Source organism: Lissotriton helveticus, chromosome 1_1 (genome assembly GCF_964261635.1).
Source record: "Lissotriton helveticus chromosome 1_1, aLisHel1.1, whole genome shotgun sequence".
NCBI classification, from domain to species: Eukaryota; Metazoa; Chordata; class Amphibia; order Caudata; family Salamandridae; genus Lissotriton; species Lissotriton helveticus.
Window position 1 is genome coordinate 1,966,495,457 of NC_136057.1, and position 25,322 is coordinate 1,966,520,778.

A 25,322-nucleotide genomic window follows, 5' to 3' on the forward strand; every position below is an offset into this window, starting at 1 on the left:
TGGGAGCCTAGTTGTAATGTTCATGCCCCCCGGCTAGTGGCAGCTTTTCACAAATCTTTCCCGCAGAAACCTGGAGAGGGGGCTTTGGTGGGGGGTACTGTCAAGTCCACCCTGGTGCCATCACCTTTTGCACCTCTACCAGGTATAAGACTGAAGAAGTTTCCCTGGTTCCACTGTTCTCATCCTTTGAGAAAGAAGTTGTTGGCATAAACTATGTAGGAAAAGACCTTCAGTATTTGTTCCACGCTAGCATGGAGGTTGGCGTTCTAGTCTTTCGAGTTTGCAGCGGCCATTTCGTGCGCGCGCTTCCTGAGCGCTGCGCACTTCAACTGCCGATTTCAGAGATAGCGGTTGTTTCCTGGGAGTCTCCGTTGAGACGTCTCAATTCCTGTCAACCGTATCAGCTTGGTTCTTTGTTTTTCGAATTAAGAAGAGTTCCGAATCTGTATCATCGTCCTGGTAGCAGCGAGAGGTATTTTCGGCGTTGTGGTGAATCTCCTCCGGTGTTAGTTTTCTTTCCGGAGTCGAGGTAAGAGGTTCCTGAGCTCGAATTCTCTATCGAGCTTTTCAGCAGCAGCAGCAGAGGTCTTCAGAGTGTATCCTTTATCAGCGCTTGAACTGTGAATTTGCTTCGCTAAGATGTCTTATCGAAAATAGACATTTTTAGTTTGGGAACTTGTTGCAGAAATCCATTATGGTTCCTGAGTCCGAACTGAGTCTGAAGGTACAACTTTCTGTGGAGAATTAAAAGGTTATCTGAGAATTTGAAGTAATTTCAGAGGGACTGCTATTGTCCTTTTCGAACTAAAGACATTGTTCCCTTAAATTACGAACTCTTAGCACACGAGTCATTTCAAGGGACAATTCGAGAGAAGGCGAGCAGCGCAGTCTACAGTATCTACAAACATTCTTGTGTGAAAACTATCAGTTGGAATGCAGCAAACCAAGAGTCCAGTGATATAAATTGAAGTTCAGTTCCTCCTTCTATCAATTGCCTGGCATACCAATATTGTATTGTCTAGGGGTATAATATATGCGCATATAGTTTATATCTCTATTCATTATTGGTGGTTTGTAAATTGAACTTCAGCAGACTTACTTCATTTCTGGAATTGTGTTTCAACTAATGACCAAAATAGCTTATTACCAGCTATACAGAGAGAGGCTAAATCCATACCCAATGCAGGTATTCATTGAGTGGTTTAAAATTAGTGAAGCAACGCCAGTTCTTGTGGGAATGTATTAATGATGTGCTAATTCTTACAGGTCTTCAAAGCAGCAACTAATTGTGAAGGCACCTGGGTGTGGCAGTCTCTCTTGTTTGTTATCCACTTCCCCTTTCCCTTTCATTCCTGAGCTCAGAGTCCTCTGGGAGCAGGGGTGACGGGGAGTTGGGAAATAATCTTCTGAAGACCCTCTCCAGGTCGTCCCCACAGAATATCAGAGTTCAGGTACAGTCCTCTTGACAGATTGAAGTGCCTACTAAGTGCCTTCTGTCTGGGCGAGATGGCAGAGGGTTGGGATGTCAAGGCCTTGACCTCTATTCTTGAAGGCATGCAAAAACAGCTGAGTGAGACTCAGGAAGAGATTAAGAAGTCCAATAGGGAGACTAGTTATTTACGTCAGAGATTAGATGAGTTAGCCATTAGTCCCAATCCAAGTTTTGAAAGATCCAAGTTTCAGGGTTTTGCACCATCCTCGTCCCCCACAGAGTTAACAACTCAAGTGGTGCATGCTATGTCACCCACCATTCCTTTGGCCCCACCTGAGAGATTTCAGGAAGATCCCCATAAGGCTCAAATTTTCCTGACACAATGCTCTTTGCACTTTTTGTGCAAACCAATTTTGTTTAAGGAGGATCAGTCCAAAGTGGCATTTGTTCTGTCTTACCTGAGTGGGGATGCAGCGGCTTGGTCTTTACCCTTGGTATCAGTTAATGATCCGGTGCTCTACAAATTTGAAGACTTTAAAGCAGAATTTTTACGAATATTTGACAGAAGAACAATTTCGCAAACCACAGACAATGAGTTGTTAGATTTAAAGCAGGGAAATCGAGAGCTGGTGGCATATATTGCTCAGTTTAACAAACTCATTGTGGAAACCAATTGGCCCACGGCAAAGAGAGCAGCGATTTTCTATAGAGGGTTGAAGGACGAGCTTAAGGATGGGCTGGCTCAAATTCCGAAGAGACCTACTGATGTGTCTGAACTAATTGATTTAGTGTTGCACATTGATCAACGACAATCTGAAAGGCGGAGTGAACGTCGTAAGGATTATCGGGTAATACCACCCAGATTGGATCGGGCTCGGCCAGAAGCAAGTAAAAGTAATGAGGGAAGTCTAGTCGAGGAACCCATGCAGATAGGATCAGTACGGGGCCCACTTAGCAAAGAGGAGAGAGAAAAAAGGCGAGCTGGCAAGCTTTGTATGTATTGTGGTCAATCGGGCCATTTTGTTCGAGAATGTCCAAAGAAGCCAAAGCAGTCTGCTTGGGTAAAAGATCGGCTCCACCAGTAGACGGAGTTGCTCTGGTGGGAGCAGCACAAGAGTCAGCTCCAAAGTCACAGTCTCTTGCAAATACTTTGCAATCTTCAGCTCCTCATCTCATTTTGTCCAGCAAAATTCAGTTTGGTGAGGCGACTCATGAAAACATTTCCATCATGATTGATTCCGGAGGGGGAGGAGCCAAGATGGCGTCCGGGTAGGACGCTCAGTCCCTCGGCTCCGAGGGTCATCTCCGCTTTTGCCATTATCCTGCCGTTTATCCTGGCCCGCCATGGCAGATTGGTGATTGTGACGACGTGCGGCGACCGGTGGAGAAATTCTGATGCGGGGCCGTTTTCGCTAGCGGGTGAAAGGATGGATCGCAATATGCGGCCCGCAGCGCTTCTCGGACCGGGACCTCGAGTGGATGGTGAGGCCGGCCGCTCGGTGCTCGACTTGGGAGGCCAGCAACCGCTGTGAGCCGGTCGGAACTTTTCCTGGTGAAGGGTACCCGAATTTCACAACGCATGCCCCGCTCTCCTGCAGGTACGGAGTTGATCGTGCCTGGCGCTTTGTTTGAGGCACCGCGCGGCGGCCAGTGCCCTAACTACTGGCTGCCGAGACCCGGCTTTTGTGGAGCGCCGAACTCAGCGGGAGGCTCCCGACTCTCTGCTCCCGCTCACTTTTGCCCGTCTCTCTGGGTCCTCCGTTTGTTGCAACGTATTGGCACTCTTGGTGACCGTTATATTGATTGGAACTCTGGCTTCCCACCTTGAATGCCCTGACCTGTTTCATAGTGTCTACCCCCTCGCAAACGGCGGCCATGATGGAACACAGCCTGCTGAAGTCGGTGCTGCAGTGTTATGGCGGACGTGTAGTGCAACGGGACACACTCGAAGGGGAGAGTGGTGTAGATGTGGGGAATGGCGATCTTCTGGCTGCTGTCCTCTCCCTTCATCACGCTCTGGCACACTCTGCTAAACTCCTGATCGGCAAGGTGGAAGATATCATGTGTGCCTTGGGGAGCTCGCGACCTGTTGATTCGCGGATACATTTCTACTGTTCTCATTCCTCGTCCGTCTCCATCAAGATGGCTGCCCTGTTTCACAATGGCGGATCCGAATCTCCGGACCTCGGAAACTTCAAGGCTGCTGATGTTACGTTTCCGGGGCGATGTGAAGATTTCGGACTGGACCCGCGGTGGGAGTATTTGCCCCTAGTCATGCTCCCCACTGCCCGGGGGTCACCTCGGGAGTTGTTGGATGTGGCCATTTTTCCTCCTGGCTTGGCTCCGCGTTGTGACATGGAGATGGTTCCTTCTTTGCCCGGGATGGGATCATTGGCTTTGAGCAGGGCTGCCATGCTTGGGTGGTTGTACCGACTTACCGATCCTGGGTTGCTGTTTGCGTTTTTTTGGGACATTTTGATTAACTGTGGTGCTCGTGAAAAAACGGGACAGGGATGAACGCTTCCTATTACTGACTGATGGGTTACCCGTTGCTGACCGAGCCAGATTTGTGCTATGCTGATTTCTTTTACTGTGCACTGTGCCGGCTTCGTGCCTTGTCAATTGCTTTGCTGGTAATGTTTTTGGCGCCTGATTCTCCATCCCTATTGATGTTTGGGAGTGTGATACTGAGGGCAGACATGTGGGAGGTGGATCGCTATCCTTGCCTATGATGTGGGTTGCCTTTGTGTTTCCGACTTCTCTTGATTGTAATTCTTGCCGCCGCCGGTCGTCATGTTTTGCGCTGTTGGTCTTGCGGGTGGGCGGAGCCGGGGGACGGGTGGTGGGCTCCTCCCCGCTTTCCCTTTCATGGGAGATTATTGGGGCTGTTCTTTCTTTTTCTTTCCTTTTTTCTCTTTTCCTTCTTTCTTTCTTGTCTATATTTCGGGTTCTTTAGTGGGCGACAGACACTCTGCCGGGGGGGGGGGTAGGCCGTAGCCTCCGCGTTGCTGTAGGGTGGGGGGAGGGTTTTTATTTTTCTCCATTTAGTTTCTATGGGCCTTATTTTTATCTTTCTGCGCTTTCTTCTCCTGTTTCTGTTCTGGGTCCGTGCTGGGGGTTAGTGGGGAGGGGGTGGCGCTGACGGTGGTACGTACATACATGCTGGCTGCTGATTTTGTTGTTTTCTTAGTACCGCCATATTGTCCGATGTATTAATTTCCTTTGTGGTTTTTAGTGATGATGCCTCCCGCTCCTGTAATGATGCTACTCTATGGACTCAGTATTCTTTGCTCTTATTCTTCATTGATTTATGTTTCGTACAGAAAATTTTCAAAAGTAACCTTCAATGCTCCTTCTCCCCGGCGCCATGTTTCGCTCTAGTGTGATGTTTATTAATTATTGCTACACCATCTCTTGCCGCGGGGGAACTGTTTTATTTGCATTTGTGCTTCAATGTATCGTGTCCGACCTGACGGTTGTGGGCCCGTATTTGTTATTTTCATGCACAATAAAGGTTTTAAAAAAAAAAAAAAAAAAAAAAAGATTGATTCCGGAGCCACAGGCAATTTTTGTGATATCCAATTTGCTAAGGCATTGGGAATTCATTTTGTAAGGAAGCCTAGACCGGAGCCAGTTCGGGCAGTGGATGGTACGAATCTGTCTTCTGGACCAATAGTGGCTGACACGGAAGTAATTACAATATACGGCCCAGGAGATCATCAGAGTTTTGTTCGATTCAATTTAATTGATGCTCCCCAGTTTCAGTTAATTTTGGAATTACCATGGCTTATGGAGCATAATCCGAAAATTGACTGGGCCAAGCGTACCTTGGACATGACGTCCAAGTTTTGTCAAGATCATTGTTTTCATCCCCATTCGGAAATTCCTCATCAGACCTTGTCGTCTAGTTTAGCGGATCAAGTTCAAATTATCTGCGCATTGGAAGTTCCAGAGATCCCTGAAGAATATCACGACTTGCCAGAGGTATTTAACAAACAGGAGGCTCGAAAATTGCCACCTCATCGAGCTTACGACTGTCGCATTGAATTGGAACCTGGAGCCTCTCTTCCTTGCAGTCGCATTTATGCATTATCTGAACCGGAGAATCTGCACTTAAAAGAGTACATTGAACAGAACTTAGCCAACGGTTTTATACGCCCATCTAAGTCCCCAGTTTCATCTCCTTTCTTTTTTATCCCTAAGAAGGATGGAACTCTAAGAACTTGTATTGATTATAGAGCGCTTAATCTGGTCACCAAGAAGAATCGTTATCCTTTGCCACTCATTTCAGAACTTTTGGACCAGGTTAAGGAGGCTCATATCTATACAAAATTAGACCTCCGAGGAGCATATCATTTGGTTCGTATGGCTGAGGGAGAAGAATGGAAGACAGCTTTTCGCACCAGATTGGGATTATTTGAATACCAAGTGATGCCCTTTGGGCTCTGTAATGCCCCTGCTGCGTTCCAGCACTTTGTGAATGATATTCTTCGCGAGTTTTTGGATCTATTTGCAGTTGTGTATATCGACGATATTTTGATTTTTTCCAACAGTCGGGAAGAACATGTGACCCATGTGCGAATCATTCTAGAAAGACTTCTTGAACATCAGTTATATGTGAAGCTGGAAAAGTGTGTATTTCATTCCTCCAAAGTAGAGTTTTTGGGTTTTATTCTGTCTCCAGATGGGGTGTCAATGGATGACACCAAACTTCAAGCAATTAAGAATTGGCCAGCCCCCGATCAGTAAAAGAGATACAAAGTTTTTTAGGATTTGCCAATTTCTACAGACGGTTCATTCATAATTTTTCAAGCAAAGTGAGTCCCATAACCAGGTTGCTTCGGAAGAATGAAAAATTTGTTTGGGAACCAGTTACGGAGGAAGCTTTTCAATCATTGAAAGAGGCGTTCACCACTGCACCAGTCCTGCAACATCCAGATTTGCATGAACCCTTTTATGTGGAGGCTGATGCTTCAAATTTAGCTATTGGAGGAATTTTGTCACAGAGAGAAAAGGACACTGGCCAGTTGCATCCAGTAGCCTATCATTCTCGAAAGTTGACTCCAGCAGAGATAAATTACTCAATTGCTGATAAAGAATTATTGGCTGTGAAGGATACTTTTCAGGTCTGGCGACATTATTTGTTAGGTGCCAGGCATACAATTACAGTCTTCACAGATCATCGAAATCTGCAATTTCTGAAGTCTGCTTGAACTTTGTCTCCTCGTCAACTAAGGTGGTCCCTTTTCTTTGCAGACTATGACTTTGTTCTCACTTATAAGCCAGGGGCAGCTAATGCAAAGGCGGATGCCTTATCTCGGTTGGATTTAGGTAGTGAAGCTGAGCACCAGGTGGAACGTCATGTCATCCCGGAAGAGAAGATTGTAGCTATTTCTGTGGAGGATGATTTGGGCAACAGAATTTGTACGGAGTTTGCTCAACAGAAGTTTGAAAATTGGGCTAAGGAAGGTTCTGATCGTGTGATAAAGGAAGGAAAACCTTATCAATCTGGAAAGATATTTGTTCCCAGTGAAGAGCTCCGAGTCAAAGTTATACAGCAGTTTCATGATCATTTATTGGCTGGTCACAAGGGAGTTGCAAAGACCTTGGAGTTGGTAAAGAGAGAATTTATTTGGCCGGGCATGGAAGCTCAGGTTAAGCAGTACATAGCCACTTGTGAGCAATGTGTCAAAGGAAAAACCATTAGACAGCTCCCACAGGGGTTACTTCAACCGTTGCCAGTGGCCCCATCTCCCTGGCATACCATTTCAATGGATTTCATTGTCGACTTACCCTCCAGTCAGGGGAGCACCGTGATTTGGGTGGTGGTGGATCAGTTTACAAAGATGAGCCACTTTATTCCTTTAAAGTCCCTTCCTACTGCCCCTCAACTGGCCGATTTGTTTGTTCAGCATGTGGTTAAGCTTCATGGTACTCCCAAGATTGTGATCTCTGATCGCGGTCCACAATTTGTGTCTCGCTTTTGGAGATCCTTTTTGAAGGGGATGGGAGTGGATTCTCGTCTGTCCACCAGTTTTCATCCGGAAACGGATGGTCAGACTGAGCGTGTAAATCAGGACCTGGAGCAATATCTCCGTCTGTATCTAATGGATCAGGAGGGCGAGTGGCCATCCTTACTTAGTACAGCGGAGTTTGCTTACAATAATTCCATTCACTCAGCCACTGGTTTCTCCCCCTTCTTTTTAAATTCGGGAAGGCATCCAAATATGATGGTGGGTAAGATTGAGGTAGAGGTTCCGGCTGCTCAAGAGGTTCTTTTCAGTTTACAACCGTCCTATCAGTTGGCTTTTTCTAATCTTTCTAAGGCCAAGGCGTGTTATAAGAGGTCAGCTGATCGAAAGAGAAAAGAAAGTCCTCAGTTTGAATCTGGTGAGTTGGTTTGGATTTCCACTAAACACATGAGATTGCGTGGGAATATAAAGTTCCAACCCAGGTTTGTGGGCCCTTTCCCTGTTGAAAAGATGGTGAATCCCGTTAGTGTGAGAGTCACTCTTCCAAGTTCTATGAAGATCCATCCTACTTTTCATGTTTCCTTGGTGAGAAAGAGTCCGCCTCAGCTAAGGCAGGAAGCCCCACCTGCTCCTGTTATAGTTCAGTCCTCGGAAGAGTTTGAGGTCAAAAGAATTTTAGATTCCAAGTTTAAAAAAGGAAGATTGTTCTATTTGGTGGACTGGGAGGGGTACGGTCCTGAGGAGAGATCTTGGGAGCCTAGTTGTAATGTTCATGCCCCCCGGCTAGTGGCAGCTTTTCACAAATCTTTCCCGCAGAAACCTGGAGAGGGGGCTTTGGTGGGGGGTACTGTCAAGTCCACCCTGGTGCCATCACCTTTTGCACCTCTACCAGGTATAAGACTGAAGAAGTTTCCCTGGTTCCACCGTTCTCATCCTTTGAGAAAGAAGTTGTTGGCATAAACTATGTAGGAAAAGACCTTCAGTATTTGTTCCACGCTAGCATGGAGGTTGGCGTTCTAGTCTTTCGAGTTTGCAGCGGCCATTTCGTGCGCGCGCTTCCTGAGCGCTGCGCACTTCAACTGCCGATTTCAGAGATAGCGGTTGTTTCCTGGGAGTCTCCGTTGAGACGTCTCAATTCCTGTCAACCGTATCAGCTTGGTTCTTTGTTTTTCGAATTAAGAAGAGTTCCGAATCTGTATCATCGTCCTGGTAGCAGCGAGAGGTATTTTCGGCGTTGTGGTGAATCTCCTCCGGTGTTAGTTTTCTTTCCGGAGTCGAGGTAAGAGGTTCCTGAGCTCGAATTCTCTATCGAGCTTTTCAGCAGCAGCAGCAGAGGTCTTCAGAGTGTATCCTTTATCAGCGCTTGAACTGTGAATTTGCTTCGCTAAGATGTCTTATCGAAAATAGACATTTTTAGTTTGGGAACTTGTTGCAGAAATCCATTATGGTTCCTGAGTCCGAACTGAGTCTGAAGGTACAACTTTCTGTGGAGAATTAAAAGGTTATCTGAGAATTTGAAGTAATTTCAGAGGGACTGCTATTGTCCTTTTCGAACTAAAGACATTGTTCCCTTAAATTACGAACTCTTAGCACACGAGTCATTTCAAGGGACAATTCGAGAGAAGGCGAGCAGCGCAGTCTACAGTATCTACAAACATTCTTGTGTGAAAACTATCAGTTGGAATGCAGCAAACCAAGAGTCCAGTGATATAAATTGAAGTTCAGTTCCTCCTTCTATCAATTGCCTGGCATACCAATATTGTATTGTCTAGGGGTATAATATATGCGCATATAGTTTATATCTCTATTCATTATTGGTGGTTTGTAAATTGAACTTCAGCAGACTTACTTCATTTCTGGAATTGTGTTTCAACTAATGACCAAAATAGCTTATTACCAGCTATACAGAGAGAGGCTAAATCCATACCCAATGCAGGTATTCATTGAGTGGTTTAAAATTAGTGAAGCAACGCCAGTTCTTGTGGGAATGTATTAATGATGTGCTAATTCTTACAGGTCTTCAAAGCAGCAACTAATCGTGAAGGCACCTGGGTGTGGCAGTCTCTCTTGTTTGTTATCCACTTCCCCTTTCCCTTTCATTCCTGAGCTCAGAGTCCTCTGGGAGCAGGGGTGACGGGGAGTTGGGAAATAATCTTCTGAAGACCCTCTCCAGGTCGTCCCCACAGAATATCAGAGTTCAGGTACAGTCCTCTTGACAGATTGAAGTGCCTACTAAGTGCCTTCTGTCTGGGCGAGATGGCGGAGGGTTGGGATGTCAAGGCCTTGACCTCTATTCTTGAAGGCATGCAAAAACAGCTGAGTGAGACTCAGGAAGAGATTAAGAAGTCCAATAGGGAGACTAGTTATTTACGTCAGAGATTAGATGAGTTAGCCATTAGTCCCAATCCAAGTTTTGAAAGATCCAAGTTTCAGGGTTTTGCACCATCCTCGTCCCCCACAGAGTTAACAACTCAAGTGGTGCATGCTATGTCACCCACCATTCCTTTGGCCCCACCTGAGAGATTTCAGGAAGATCCCCATAAGGCTCAAATTTTCCTGACACAATGCTCTTTGCACTTTTTGTGCAAACCAATTTTGTTTAAGGAGGATCAGTCCAAAGTGGCATTTGTTCTGTCTTACCTGAGTGGGGATGCAGCGGCTTGGTCTTTACCCTTGGTATCAGTTAATGATCCGGTGCTTTACAAATTTGAAGACTTTAAAGCAGAATTTTTACGAATATTTGACAGAAGAACAATTTCGCAAACCACAGACAATGAGTTGTTAGATTTAAAGCAGGGAAATCGAGAGCTGGTGGCATATATTGCTCAGTTTAACAAACTCATTGTGGAAACCAATTGGCCCACGGCAAAGAGAGCAGCGATTTTCTATAGAGGGTTGAAGGACGAGCTTAAGGATGGGCTGGCTCAAATTCCGAAGAGACCTACTGATGTGTCTGAACTAATTGATTTAGTGTTGCACATTGATCAACGACAATCTGAAAGGCGGAGTGAACGTCGTAAGGATTATCGGGTAATACCACCCAGATTGGATCGGGCTCGGCCAGAAGCAAGTAAAAGTAATGAGGGAAGTCTAGTCGAGGAACCCATGCAGATAGGATCAGTACGGGGCCCACTTAGCAAAGAGGAGAGAGAAAAAAGGCGAGCTGGCAAGCTTTGTATGTATTGTGGTCAATCGGGCCATTTTGTTCGAGAATGTCCAAAGAAGCCAAAGCAGTCTGCTTGGGTAAAAGATCGGCTCCACCAGTAGACGGAGTTGCTCTGGTGGGAGCAGCACAAGAGTCAGCTCCAAAGTCACAGTCTCTTGCAAATACTTTGCAATCTTCAGCTCCTCATCTCATTTTGTCCAGCAAAATTCAGTTTGGTGAGGCGACTCATGAAAACATTTCCATCATGATTGATTCCGGAGCCACAGGCAATTTTTGTGATATCCAATTTGCTAAGGCATTGGCAATTCATTTTGTAAGGAAGCCTAGACCGGAGCCAGTTCGGGCAGTGGATGGTACGAATCTGTCTTCTGGACCAATAGTGGCTGACACGGAAGTAATTACAATATACGGCCCAGGAGATCATCAGAGTTTTGTTCGATTCAATTTAATTGATGCTCCCCAGTTTCAGTTAATTTTGGAATTACCATGGCTTATGGAGCATAATCCGAAAATTGACTGGGCCAAGCGTACCTTGGACATGACGTCCAAGTTTTGTCAAGATCATTGTTTTCATCCCCATTCGGAAATTCCTCATCAGACCTTGTCGTCTAGTTTAGCGGATCAAGTTCAAATTATCTGCGCATTGGAAGTTCCAGAGATCCCTGAAGAATATCACGACTTGCCAGAGGTATTTAACAAACAGGAGGCTCGAAAATTGCCACCTCATCGAGCTTACGACTGTCGCATTGAATTGGAACCTGGAGCCTCTCTTCCTTGCAGTCGCATTTATGCATTATCTGAACCGGATAATCTGCACTTAAAAGAGTACATTGAACAGAACTTAGCCAACGGTTTTATACGCCCATCTAAGTCCCCAGTTTCATCTCCTCTCTTTTTTATCCCTAAGAAGGATGGAACTCTAAGAACTTGTATTGATTATAGAGCGCTTAATCTGGTCACCAAGAAGAATCGTTATCCTTTGCCACTCATTTCAGAACTTTTGGACCAGGTTAAGGAGGCTCATATCTATACAAAATTAGACCTCCGAGGAGCATATCATTTGGTTCGTATGGCTGAGGGAGAAGAATGGAAGACAGCTTTTCGCACCAGATTGGGATTATTTGAATACCAAGTGATGCCCTTTGGGCTCTGTAATGCCCCTGCTGCGTTCCAGCACTTTGTGAATGATATTCTTCGCAAGTTTTTGGATCTATTTGCAGTTGTGTATATCGACGATATTTTGATTTTTTCCAACAGTCGGGAAGAACATGTGACCCATGTGCGAATCATTCTAGAAAGACTTCTTGAACATCAGTTATATGTGAAGCTGGAAAAGTGTGTATTTCATTCCTCCAAAGTAGAGTTTTTGGGTTTTATTCTGTCTCCAGATGGGGTGTCAATGGATGACACCAAACTTCAAGCAATTAAGAATTGGCCAGCCCCCCGATCAGTAAAAGAGATACAAAGTTTTTTAGGATTTGCCAATTTCTACAGACGGTTCATTCATAATTTTTCAAGCAAAGTGAGTCCCATAACCAGGTTGCTTCGGAAGAATGAAAAATTTGTTTGGGAACCAGTTACGGAGGAAGCTTTTCAATCATTGAAAGAGGCGTTCACCACTGCACCAGTCCTGCAACATCCAGATTTGCATGAACCCTTTTATGTGGAGGCTGATGCTTAAAATTTAGCTATTGGAGGAATTTTGTCACAGAGACAAAAGGACACTGGCCAGTTGCATCCAGTAGCCTATCATTCTCGAACGTTGACTCCAGCAGAGATAAATTACTCAATTGCTGATAAAGAATTATTGGCTGTGAAGGATACTTTTCAGGTCTGGCGACATTATTTGTTAGGTGCCAGGCATACAATTACAGTCTTCACAGATCATCGAAATCTGCAATTTCTGAAGTCTGCTCGAACTTTGTCTCCTCGTCAACTAAGGTGGTCCCTTTTCTTTGCAGACTATGACTTTGTTCTCACTTATAAGCCAGGGGCAGCTAATGCAAAGGCGGATGCCTTATCTCGGTTGGATTTAGGTAGTGAAGCTGAGCACCAGGTGGAACGTCATGTCATCCCCGAAGAGAAGATTGTAGCTATTTCTGTGGAGGATGATTTGGGCAACAGAATTTGTACGGAGTTTGCTCAACAGAAGTTTGAAAATTGGGCTAAGGAAGGTTCTGATCGTGTGATAAAGGAAGGAAAACCTTATCAATCTGGAAAGATATTTGTTCCCAGTGAAGAGCTCCGAGTCAAAGTTATACAGCAGTTTCATGATCATTTATTGGCTGGTCACAAGGGAGTTGCAAAGACCTTGGAGTTGGTAAAGAGAGAATTTATTTGGCCGGGCATGGAAGCTCAGGTTAAGCAGTACATAGCCACTTGTGAGCAATGTGTCAAAGGAAAAACCATTAGACAGCTCCCACAGGGGTTACTTCAACCGTTGCCAGTGGCCCCATCTCCCTGGCATACCATTTCAATGGATTTCATTGTCGACTTACCCTCCAGTCAGGGGAGCACCGTGATTTGGGTGGTGGTGGATCAGTTTACAAAGATGAGCCACTTTATTCCTTTAAAGTCCCTTCCTACTGCCCCTCAACTGGCCGATTTGTTTGTTCAGCATGTGGTTAAGCTTCATGGTACTCCCAAGATTGTGATCTCTGATCGCGGTCCACAATTTGTGTCTCGCTTTTGGAGATCCTTTTTGAAGGGGATGGGAGTGGATTCTCGTCTGTCCACCAGTTTTCATCCGGAAACGGATGGTCAGACTGAGCGTGTAAATCAGGACCTGGAGCAATATCTCCGTCTGTATCTAATGGATCAGGAGGGCGAGTGGCCATCCTTACTTAGTACAGCGGAGTTTGCTTACAATAATTCCATTCACTCAGCCACTGGTTTCTCCCCCTTCTTTTTAAATTCGGGAAGGCATCCAAATATGATGGTGGGTAAGATTGAGGTAGAGGTTCCGGCTGCTCAAGAGGTTCTTTTCAGTTTACAACCGTCCTATCAGTTGGCTTTTTCTAATCTTTCTAAGGCCAAGGCGTGTTATAAGAGGTCAGCTGATCGAAAGAGAAAAGAAAGTCCTCAGTTTGAATCTGGTGAGTTGGTTTGGATTTCCACTAAACACATGAGATTGCGTGGGAATATAAAGTTCCAACCCAGGTTTGTGCGCCCTTTCCCTGTTGAAAAGATGGTGAATCCCGTTAGTGTGAGAGTCACTCTTCCAAGTTCTATGAAGATCCATCCTACTTTTCATGTTTCCTTGGTGAGAAAGAGTCCGCCTCAGCTAAGGCAGGAAGCCCCACCTGCTCCTGTTATAGTTCAGTCCTCGGAAGAGTTTGAGGTCAAAAGAATTTTAGATTCCAAGTTTAAAAAAGGAAGATTGTTCTATTTGGTGGACTGGAAGGGGTACGGTCCTGAGGAGAGATCTTGGGAGCCTAGTTGTAATGTTCATGCCCCCCGGCTAGTGGCAGCTTTTCACAAATCTTTCCCGCAGAAACCTGGAGAGGGGGCTTTGGTGGGGGGTACTGTCAAGTCCACCCTGGTGCCATCACCTTTTGCACCTCTACCAGGTATAAGACTGAAGAAGTTTCCCTGGTTCCACTGTTCTCATCCTTTGAGAAAGAAGTTGTTGGCATAAACTATGTAGGAAAAGGCCTTCAGTATTTGTTCCACGCTAGCATGGAGGTTGGCGTTCTAGTCTTTCGAGTTTGCAGCGGCCATTTCGTGCGCGCGCTTTCTGAGCGCTGCGCACTTCAACTGCCGATTTCAGAGATAGCGGTTGTTTCCTGGGAGTCTCCGTTGAGACGTCTCAATTCCTGTCAACCGTATCAGCTTGGTTCTTTGTTTTTCGAATTAAGAAGAGTTCCGAATCTGTATCATCGTCCTGGTAGCAGCGAGAGGTATTTTCGGCGTTGTGGTGAATCTCCTCCGGTGTTAGTTTTCTTTCCGGAGTCGAGGTAAGAGGTTCCTGAGCTCGAATTCTCTATCGAGCTTTTCAGCAGCAGCAGCAGAGGTCTTCAGAGTGTATCCTTTATCAGCGCTTGAACTGTGAATTTGCTTCGCTAAGATGTCTTATCGAAAATAGACATTTTTAGTTTGGGAACTTGTTGCAGAAATACATTATGGTTCCTGAGTCCGAACTGAGTCTGAAGGTACAACTTTCTGTGGAGAATTAAAAGGTTATCTGAGAATTTGAAGTAATTTCAGAGGGACTGCTATTGTCCTTTTCGAACTAAAGACATTGTTCCCTTAAATTACGAACTCTTAGCACACGAGTCATTTCAAGGGACAATTCGAGAGAAGGCGAGCAGCGCAGTCTACAGTATCTACAAACATTCTTGTGTGAGAACTATCAGTTGGAATGCAGCAAACCAAGAGTCCAGTGATATAAATTGAAGTTCAGTTCCTCCTTCTATCAATTGCCTGGCATATCATTATTGTATTGTCTAGGGGTATAATATATGCGCATATAGTTTATATCTCTATTCATTATTGGTGGTTTGTAAATTGAACTTCAGCAGACTTACTTCATTTCTGGAATTGTGTTTCAACTAATGACCAAAATAGCTTATTACCAGCTATACAGAGAGAGGCTAAATCCTTACCCAATGCAGGTATTCATTGAGTGGTTTAAAATTAGTGAAGCAACGCCAGTTCTTGTGGGAATGTATTAATGATGTGCTAATTCTTACAGGTCTTCAAAGCAGCAACTAATCGTGAAGGCACCTGGGTGTGGCAGTCTCTCTTGTTTGTTATCCACTTCCCCTTTCCCTTTCATTCCTGAGCTCAGAGTCCTCTGGGAGCAGGGGTGACGGGGAGTTGGGAAATAATCTTCTGAAGACCCTCTCCAGGTCGTCCCCACAGAATATCAGAGTTCAGGTACAGTCCTCTTGACACACGCAGCTTTCTCTGTATGTGTCTCGCTGTATTTGCATTTTTGAACGATGCACGAAGCAGGCGCCAAGTTATTTAAATACATCTGCTGACTAATGCTGGGTGAAAATAATGATGCATGTGAGAAATCTGGAATTCCCGTCCTGCTGAACACGCTCGAACTACACTTCTCCGACAGCAGCCGAGCCTCCCCTTCTTTGTAGTGTGAGACACAATTTAATTATCCCAGAATGATAACATCAGGCAAAACAGTAGGCATACCGTTTCCGCCATTGTGCGGTGCGTGGACATTAGGGGGAAATAAAAATGCGGGAGAGTGCGTGGCGGAGGAATCTGTATTCCCTGCAGTACAATGTTTACTGTTGTGGGAGTGAGCCCCGCTAGCACTTGGTCCCTGGTGCTACTGCTCCTGCTGCAATAGTTCTCACACACACACTCACGCACTGCACTTTGGCCTTCACTCTGGAATTTGCACGGGCCCCTGAGACAGATGCTCTGAACGGCACATGCAGTGCGCATGAACTATGAGCAAAGCGGTTCAAAAAATAGGATTCAGGGAAAGTATTCACCAATTTGAAAGCCACCCACCTCTACCAGTGGGCCATCGCAATTGGAGATGAAACAAAAGGATAAGGACAGTGGCTGCTGGCATCCTAGCCCCAAAGATAGCTGACTTATAAACACAGCTCCACCTGCATTGGTCAAAGAAGTCTGCTTCTACCCCCTGGGAACTTAACTCATCCCAGAATTCAACCGGATTTGAACTGGAGGGGGCCTTTGCTTTTCCCAGCCTCCCCGGACACTGAGAAATGCATACTTCTTGTACATTGGTTCCAATAATATTTACCGAGTGCACACCACAAATTGAAATGCCTCTTGGCGCTTGGAAACAGGCATTCTTACCCAGCTCAATGGCAGCCAGCTCAAAATGTAAATAAAATTAAAACAAATTCCCGTGACACATTTTAGGGCATGTCTATGTTATACCTCGAGTAAATCTTCGCAAGCCTGTTCGGCCATCCAGTGTGCTGTGAATAAGTAAAAAAAAAATCCTATACTATATATCAAAAAAATTATTTGTAACAGCACTACCTCCCCTAAACACCCAACTCGAACCTGGTGGTCCTTCAGTTGCTCCCCGCTGTCCGGTAGTTAAAGGAGGAATCCATGAATAGAGAGTTGAGTGCAATAAGAAGCAGAATATTAGAACACAATTTTATTGCATTTTTCCCCAAACTTCTTCTCCAGTCCTGCGAGTTTTAAACAAAGACTTGTCCTCTGTTTATGCGCTGGTGCGGAAATGCTTGAAGTGTGAGGAAAGAGGGGGAAGTTTCAATGCACGTTTTCCCAATTGTTACTGCAGCACAGCCAAGTATGAACAAGGCTGACAGTTTGGAGGGTGAAGTGGGTATGATGCCCACAGTTGAGGGTGAAATATGTGAACTGGCACAACTGCCAACTGTAGACACCTATATATGAAACAAATCCAGTTTACATCCCTAAGGCAGTACACACTTTGGCGCCCTGCCCTGCATCCGGCAATGCAGTAGACGTGTTCACACAGCACACCTCATACACTCCTAGGCACTGTGCCCGGACACTGCACCCCACAAGGCAGCAGACGTGTCCATACAGCATGCCTCTAGGTGCTGTGCCCTCGGCCCGGCATCCATCATGGCAGCAGATATGTGTGTGCAGCGTGCCTCACACACTCCACTATTTGCTGTGCCGGGGCACTGCACCCCACAAGGCAGCAGACGTGTCCGTACAGCATGCCTCATACACTCCTCTAGGCACTGGGCCCTGCATCCCTTAAGGCAGTAGACATCTGCGTGGAGCTGCCTCATACACTCCTAGGGGCAGTGCCCTGTGCCTGTACAAGATGAGGCACTATACGTGTGCATGCAACATGCCTCATATGCTGTTCTAGGCGCTGTGCCCGGGTCATGCACCCATAGTTAAGGCAGTAGACCAGTGCGTGCTGCGTGCCTCAATATCGATTTAAGAATGTTAAATCGCACCTTCTATTATACATACTTTCATTTAAATGTTATTTGTTTATGAAACAAAACTCTACCATTTATACAAATCATTTTATTCCAGACAAATCAACTTGTTTGTCTTAAAACCAAACACGTACCAGTCATTATATCCTGCACTTCCTGAAAACTCTTTTTGGCGCCTGTAGCCCAACGTCATTGTGACAGTAGCTCAGTCTATTGATTTCAGACGCAATGTCCTACGGGAGGTTTGTCGCTGTATTAGTCTAGTTTTAAAGTCCGGTACATTATCTTTCAAAGAGATAATAGCTTCACCCATGTCTCTGGAGCGCTCTATCTACACATGGAGCAAGATATCACTCTCAGAGTTGTGTCTGTGGAGGTATCAGGAATGTGATAATAGCCCAGTCTGTCTGCATGATCGGCCTCTTAGTGACCAGTTCTTGTAGTCACGGGTCTGCAGGCGTGCGAAGACCACTTGGCGGAAAGGACTTTAGCCCCCTCCTTCGCCCCTCCCCTGTCAGTTGTGTCAGCAGGCAGGGCTGGGGCTGGGACTGCAGCTGGATCGCACATTGCAGTGTCTGGCAGCTCTGTCACTCATACCGAGGCCGTGTGCAGCTGCATGCGCCCTCCTTCGGTTAGACTCCGAACATTTCATGTCTTTCAATTACTGCAACCTTATTCCTTTCCTAAGTGCTCCCCTATATGCAGACGTGAAAAGGAGTGTTCCAAGTGTCCTGGATTAGGTGAGAAAGTTGCTCTTTTCACATCCCTGCCCATTAACGAAAAACACTAGGGTACCAGGGTACACTCAATGCAATGCAATAGGTCTCGCATTTATGCAAGTTTAAGCTATTGGGATTGTAAATGACAATGCTTTTTATGTATGTTTTAAAAACAAAAATAAAAGGCATTGGTATTTGCAATGTCAATAGCTCAAACTTGCGTAAATGCGAGACCTATTGCATTGCAAATGGTTGTTTATTTCGGCCGCCAGAAACTGCTGCCGTTTATTCAGAACCTAGCGGTGCGCTGGTATTGAAAAGTACGTTCCTCCACAGTCAGCACACACATCATCTGCCTTGATGCAAGCCCAACATGCCTTTGACCTTGATCTATCATTTTTTGGTAGAATCACAAGCAATTACAGATGACTGGTAACGGCTTTAAGGATGCCTCCAACTTGAAGGGATGCCTCCAATTTAAAAAACGTAACCTCAAAAATGTGCACGGATCACTTTACTGTTTTTCCCGCGATATTCCCTGATCTTCATTAAATCTTTGTGTCCACGCAGCCTCCCTACATGAATTGATTGCCTCAAGCTTACCTAGCCATTGAGCTTGGTCCTAATCCACTTATCCAGGTATTCTTTTTCTAACACCGGCATGCCTCACTGATTCATTTTACTCAGTACTATCCCACTCACCAGTCTCATATATAATTTTTGTTAGATCTTTAACAATTCATACGTTTTCCTGGACCTACATGGGCGTGATTGCCATTGTGCCATTTGGCCATACTATCCATGTGAATCATCCTACTCCGGTATGATTCGCTTTTACTTACCACACAATTAAAGATTATTACACAACTTTCTGAGGCAGGGGCACCCTTGACTCAATCAAATCCTCATTTCATTTTTAGATCACAGCCTTTGAATTTGCAACTGCCTCTTTCACTTTCAGGCACCCCTGCCTGAATCCAGAACCATTAGACTTCTGAACTATTCCTTTGATATCATTCAATGCACCTAATGCAATTGGAATTGGTGAGTTTTTTTGCCGCAAATGTTGAGTTAATTGTTATCATTAATCATTGGAACACATCCTCATTTGAATTTGTTTCCCTTCAGGCTGTCTAGTTTCCTGTTCTTTTGTCCTGAAGGAGACCCGCTATGACGCTTCTCTAATCGAGCATACGTCAGGGTAGAAACGTCGAGGGATACATTGGTCCATATAACCATAGGTCTTGTTGTCCTTGGACTTGCTAAGCAATATTTGCTTGGACCGCATGCACTTATATTAGAAATTGGTTTGACCCCACCACCCTCATTATTTTTCCATTGTATAGGTTTTGCCTGCATATTGCGTGTATCATTGTATCATTTGTATGTATAATACACTTATTTATCTTCTGTCACTTTGGCGCTTTGTTCACTGTAAATCTATGTCACTTGCGTCGTTCAATTTTATAAATTTCTGGACAGCCTTTGTTTGAATGTTTCGATTGATGAAAAATAAACTGACATCTTTGCAAGAACGTGTTTTTGTGTTCCATCATTGTTCCGAAAAATTAATTTACACTTAGGACTAAAAGCATATGAACTATAAAAAAAGATTCTTACCCGACTGAACTACTTGTTACTTACTGTACCTGCTCCTCCAGTGCAGCCAACATCTCCTGGTCTGCTGGGCTTCCTCCTCCAGTCTGTAATGCTGCCTTGCAGTTCACTGATAATTTTTCTGTGGTTTTGTGCTTGTAGTCGTGCCAGCGCTTTTTGCCATCGGCGACAGTCCTCTTCGCTTGTCAAACGCAGTTTATTTTCTGCACTATTGACTACCATATTGCCTCCTTTTTAGATAGTGGCAACTTGAAACACACAAAAAGCTGGTGCTGGTGAGTGGTCACCTCAGTGACCAGTGTCTTATTTTCTTCTTGACTAAAGTTAGACAGCCTCTTCCTCTTTGCCTGGGTCTCTGCTGTGTGATCAGGACTGTTGTTGAGGTTGGTTGGTTGAGGGTCCTGACTACTGCTGTGTGCACCCCGCTCCATTGCATACTCCTCTTTGGTCCCCAAAAAGGTTGCCATAGAGAGATGTCGTTTCTGGAGTGATTTTTGGCCACTTCAGTGATGACTGTTGCAGGCTGATTGTATTGCTGTTACGTGACACATTTCTGCCGTGTTTCACTTTTTCAGTAGTTGCTTCAGGTTGGCTTGCGGCACTTTTGCAGAACCTACGTCAGTTCTTCTGACGCAGGATGCGGCCTTGCACCACGCTCTGCCAAGATGAAAATATTGTGCAACTGTGAATATTTACGTTGACGTAGTGCGGTGCATTGGTTTTTGATGCATCGCTGCATTACGACTGCAATGTTTCACTACTTGTAAATCTGCTCTGTTGTCTCCAATGTCCTTGAAAGGAATGGGGAGGCTTCTTCAATGCACACTAGTCCCACTTAAATCCAGCCATACGTGTGCCTAAATATGGTGGGGCTGCATAAACTAGACACAAACAAAATATATAATGTACCCCATGTCATATCCATTATTATTTTTGTTTGTTTTGGCAAAGAAGTCCGACAAAAATAACTAAAATGTTCTATGTGATATACTCATTCAGGGAAATAGTGTTCATCCTCAAATTCATGTGATTCACCAACAAGTTGATCAGCTAACTCACTAGATTCTGACCAATCACCCTCATCCTCCTCTGGTATTTCAGGAACAGTGAAATTATGTGGTATGAAGTGTTGGTTCATATTGATCATGGTCAATCACTCCACGTTTTGAGGTGAGAGACTGGTCCTTCTCACTGTGACAGTTGGACCAGCTGCACTGAACACACACTCATCAGACACACTGGCTATCAGAGAAGCCAGATACTTTAATGCCAGCCTGATGGGCTTTGGCTATTGGCGCATCTTCCCATTCAATAGACCAATCGATTTTGATCCACGTAGACCTCTTTTGGGTCATCCAGATAATCCTGGAACATCCTCTGAATTGTCACTAGTGCTGCCACTTGCTTGATCTCTTTTGCCTTCACTGCTGCACTGGTCTTAAGCCCTGCCATTTGAAACCAAGCCAACTCAGAGTTTGGGTCTGATTCTTCTGTTCCTGTAGTTGTGCTGGCATTCTAGTTGCTGGTGTTGGCTGCTCTGAGACAACAGCACTGCCGTCTCTGAAAGTTGAAGGCTTCACCCAGAACTTCTGCCCTGGACTTTAATTTTTCAGCTGTTCTTTTTCTAGGTCTCTTGCTTGATTAACCAACAATCCACATTTTATATAGTGAAACGCCCCCTTCTGAAAAAGGAATGAACATGAACTGTATATTTTTGTAACGTGGATCAAACATTGTGGCACTGATATACTCGTTGGATGACACCATGTCTCTTTCCATCCTTGGATTAACAGCCAAGCAAAGGATTAAGCTATCAATCAAGCCATGTGCTTCTCCATTGCCATTCACACATGCAAACCTTTGCAATTCCTTTTTTAACTGGTCCTGTAGCAGATACAACATTGGGATAGCTTGGCTCATTGTACTGTCCTACTTGCTGACTTCCTATGTGAAAACCTCAAAAGGAAGTTTCAGGCATTTGACTAGGTCCCATTTGTCCACCTCCATGGTCAAGCTTATCCCAGTTGTATCCCCTTCTCTTTGAATTGCATAGTCATTCATCAGTTTACCCTGGTCAAGCAGATGTTGCTACAAGTAATAGGTTGAGTTCCAATGCGTTGGTACCTCCTGCATGAGGGCTTTAATTGCTAGTCTATTAGCATTCTGAATGATCCTCAACTGCTTGCAGGCTTTAAAAGAATGGCTGAATTTCGAGCAGATTCTTCTGCAGCTGGTCTGTATGTTGCTGACTATGCCTTCTGTTTTAAGAAAGTCTTGCACAATCAGGTTGATGTAATGCGCCAAACACAGGACACTAAAGTAGCCACCATCTGATATGGCCTTACGTTATTACTGCCATTGTCATTGGCAACAAATCCAAATGTGATACCTCTGGGTTCCAGCCATTCAAACACCTAGCTGTTAAAGTCTTCAGATATTTGCAGCTGTATGGGATTTCTCCATGACAAACAAGGCTACTGTTACATGCCACTGAAATGTTTCTTCTGAACAGAGACATGTAGACAGCTGTTGCCTACCCCCCACAAAAGAGATCTAGTGTGCACTGATACATATGTAATTAGTGGCTTGTCAACTGGTCCACATGTCTGTCGTCAGGTGGATAGTGTGAACAACACTCTGTTGCAAAGCTTGCCCAACCATTGCAGCACATCATGATGGAGAGCTGAAACAGAAACTCTGGCAAAATAAGTCAGTCTGGAAACCTTGCATTTGGGGCAGATGCCACCTCAAATTCTAAAAATCCCACTCCTTCCCCAAGTAAAAATGGAGATGGTCCAGTGGTAACATTTTAGCTAGCTTCCTGTTGTACAAATGTGCCATTGGGTGGTTGCGTTTTTTGGTCCCCTGCTACCTAAACATGCCCGCAATAGTAGCCTGGATTATTTTCTTCCTGGTACCTCTGATGGAGGTGACTTCTGGAGAGAAGAACCAGGAGGTGGTTAACTCAACCTGCATCTAAATGGGGGCAGTCACTGTATGCTGTGGTGTCTCCATCTGACTCTACCATTTCGAGGTTGGCAAGGCAGTTGATACTGGTGGACTGCTGGGGACAGGGCCCCTTTGTGTAAAACTGTCACTCTCTTCCTCCTCATCACTTTCACCTCTCTCCATGATCGGAGCTGATTGCTCTCTCTCATCACCACCACCACCTGCAGCTATCTTTTTAAGGTGCTCCTCTCACCTGATTGCATGGTATTTTTTTATATGGTTCATTTGGCCTCCAGTTCCCATAGTGTGAACCAGGCTAATCTTGATGAAGACTCATGTGGCAAATGAAGCAATGTTTTCTTCTGCTTTCTAATCACAAAGAAGTCCCAAATAGGGGAGGAGAACTTTCTTAGTGTGCCACCGCCAGTTCTTGAAGAAGAACTGGAGAATGGTGAGTGTGTCATTGATTGCCTCTCTCTAGTGCTTACTTCAACTGAGGTAGTGGTGTATGCAGGTCTCAGCAGGGACCTTACAAATATGGAGGCTGGCGGTGGAACCAGTGACGCATACCTCAGAGCAGGTTGAATAGGAGGAGTAATGTTTGTGTCCTCCGAGCAAGCTTACATTAGAATGACTGTCTTGTCCTCCCCATCCCCTTCCATTATTTTAAGACTTTCAGGAACTTTTTTTTCTTTTGCCCCTCCTGTCAGTTCTCAAACTCAGCTGGTGTCCAATCCATGTCCAAAACATCAGAAGGTGGGCTTGTGGAAGATGTGCCATACCCTTCCTTTTTCTTGTTGGATATATGGAAAGCAATGGTTCAAGAAGATGTGCAACTTGCTCAGCAGGAAGCTCAACCTCCTGTTTTCCTCCTACTTCAAAAAGATCTACTATTGCTGGCTGTTGCTCCTATTGTCCCCTTTGCTCAGTTTCCTGTGACGATTCAATACTAGTTTGTGGCTAAGACAAATTCAATTCAGAGTCATTGCTTCTTGCCATGATTGCAGTGCCTGCCTTGGTGAGAGACATGGCATTGGGCTTAGGTTGGGATGGTGCTGTTTATGCAGGAGTGATGTTCCCAGTTTCCTACCAGGAGCATGGTGTGGCAGGCACACGTCTCCTGAAAAAGGTTTGGAGTGGCACGCCAGTGGTGGAAATCAGCATCTTCTCCTTCTCACTGGTCTCTTTACTGGCAGCACCTTTCTCTGGGGCCGTCTTGAAGCTCTGTCAGTTGGCAGTGGCACTTAGTTGCACAAGTGGATAAGACTGGAGGACTCCCGTGTTGTGGTCACATCACTTTGTGCACTTAAAACCAAACAAGAATGAAAAACATTTAGTGAAATGGTGCAATTTTGCAAGTAGAATTTATCATAGTGCCAACAATATTATTTAGTGTGGTTACTTATTATACTAAATAATTAACAAAAATAGTGTATCCATTCCACAGTCAAATCACACCACATAACATATTTCATTTTCAATCAGATAACAACATACAGCTGTAACTGTTTGCTTTATCTGCATCTGAGAGGAGACACCTGTCACAGTCAGTAATATGCAGGGGAAAAGGGAATAATACTTCAACAATTAATGCTTGTGTGTTCCTATGACAGGTGGTGAGGTCGAGGGGAAAATGGAATGATCCTTAAAAAATTAATGCTAGCTTGTGGCTGTGCGCATTTGGCAGCCAGGGGGTCCAGGAAAAAATAAGAAATGAAAATCCCTAACAAATGAAAGCTGGTGCGCGGCAGGTGCCTATGGCAAGCAGGAAAAAACCGAGGGAAAATGTAAAACAAAAGTATATAAAAAGATTACTTTAAAAAATGTATGTGCTGGGGTGCCAGTGGACTATGAGAACCCATTGGGAGGCAAGGATGTGCAGGGGAAAATGGAAAAAATGCATATAATATTATAATCTGTTCATATACACATATAGTTGCTATAATGATCTTCAAGCATATTAAACTGATATCAAGGAAAAGTAAACCAAAATAAACAAAAACAAAAAGGCCTAGTCCGGTCCTATCAATCCCACTTAAAAATGACTATGAAAACTGGAAAAAAAATGATTTACACAGTGGCTGGCTGCAGAAAATGGCCTATAGCAAAAGTACACTGGCTGGCTGCTTAGGATGGCCAAACAACAAGCAAGGAGCTATGGGAAACATAGGAAACATGCAGGCCTGTGGACACACTGTCTATACAATTTGCATGCAGGCCTAAATTGGTGCGAGTCACAGAAAACCCGTCTCTTTGCACAGCAGCATCGTTAGCATGAGGGGGGCCGCCAATGCGAATCTTCAACACGCTTATTCGTGTCACCCGGCCTGCTCTTCGTGCCACACTGACTGTGGCCTACAATGCTCTCCTTGCTCCCTGCTACCCTCTCCAATTCATACGGAACTCTTGCCACAAAACTTGGGAAGGTAAAACTTCAGCTAGACTAATTTGGGACTGTATCTGACCTCCGCTCCATCACAGTCAGCCTGAACTTTTGACCTTTACCCAGTCCGGAGCAACCAAATATCCCCGATTTGCGTTTTATGCTTTTAGCCTCAATATTGCAGT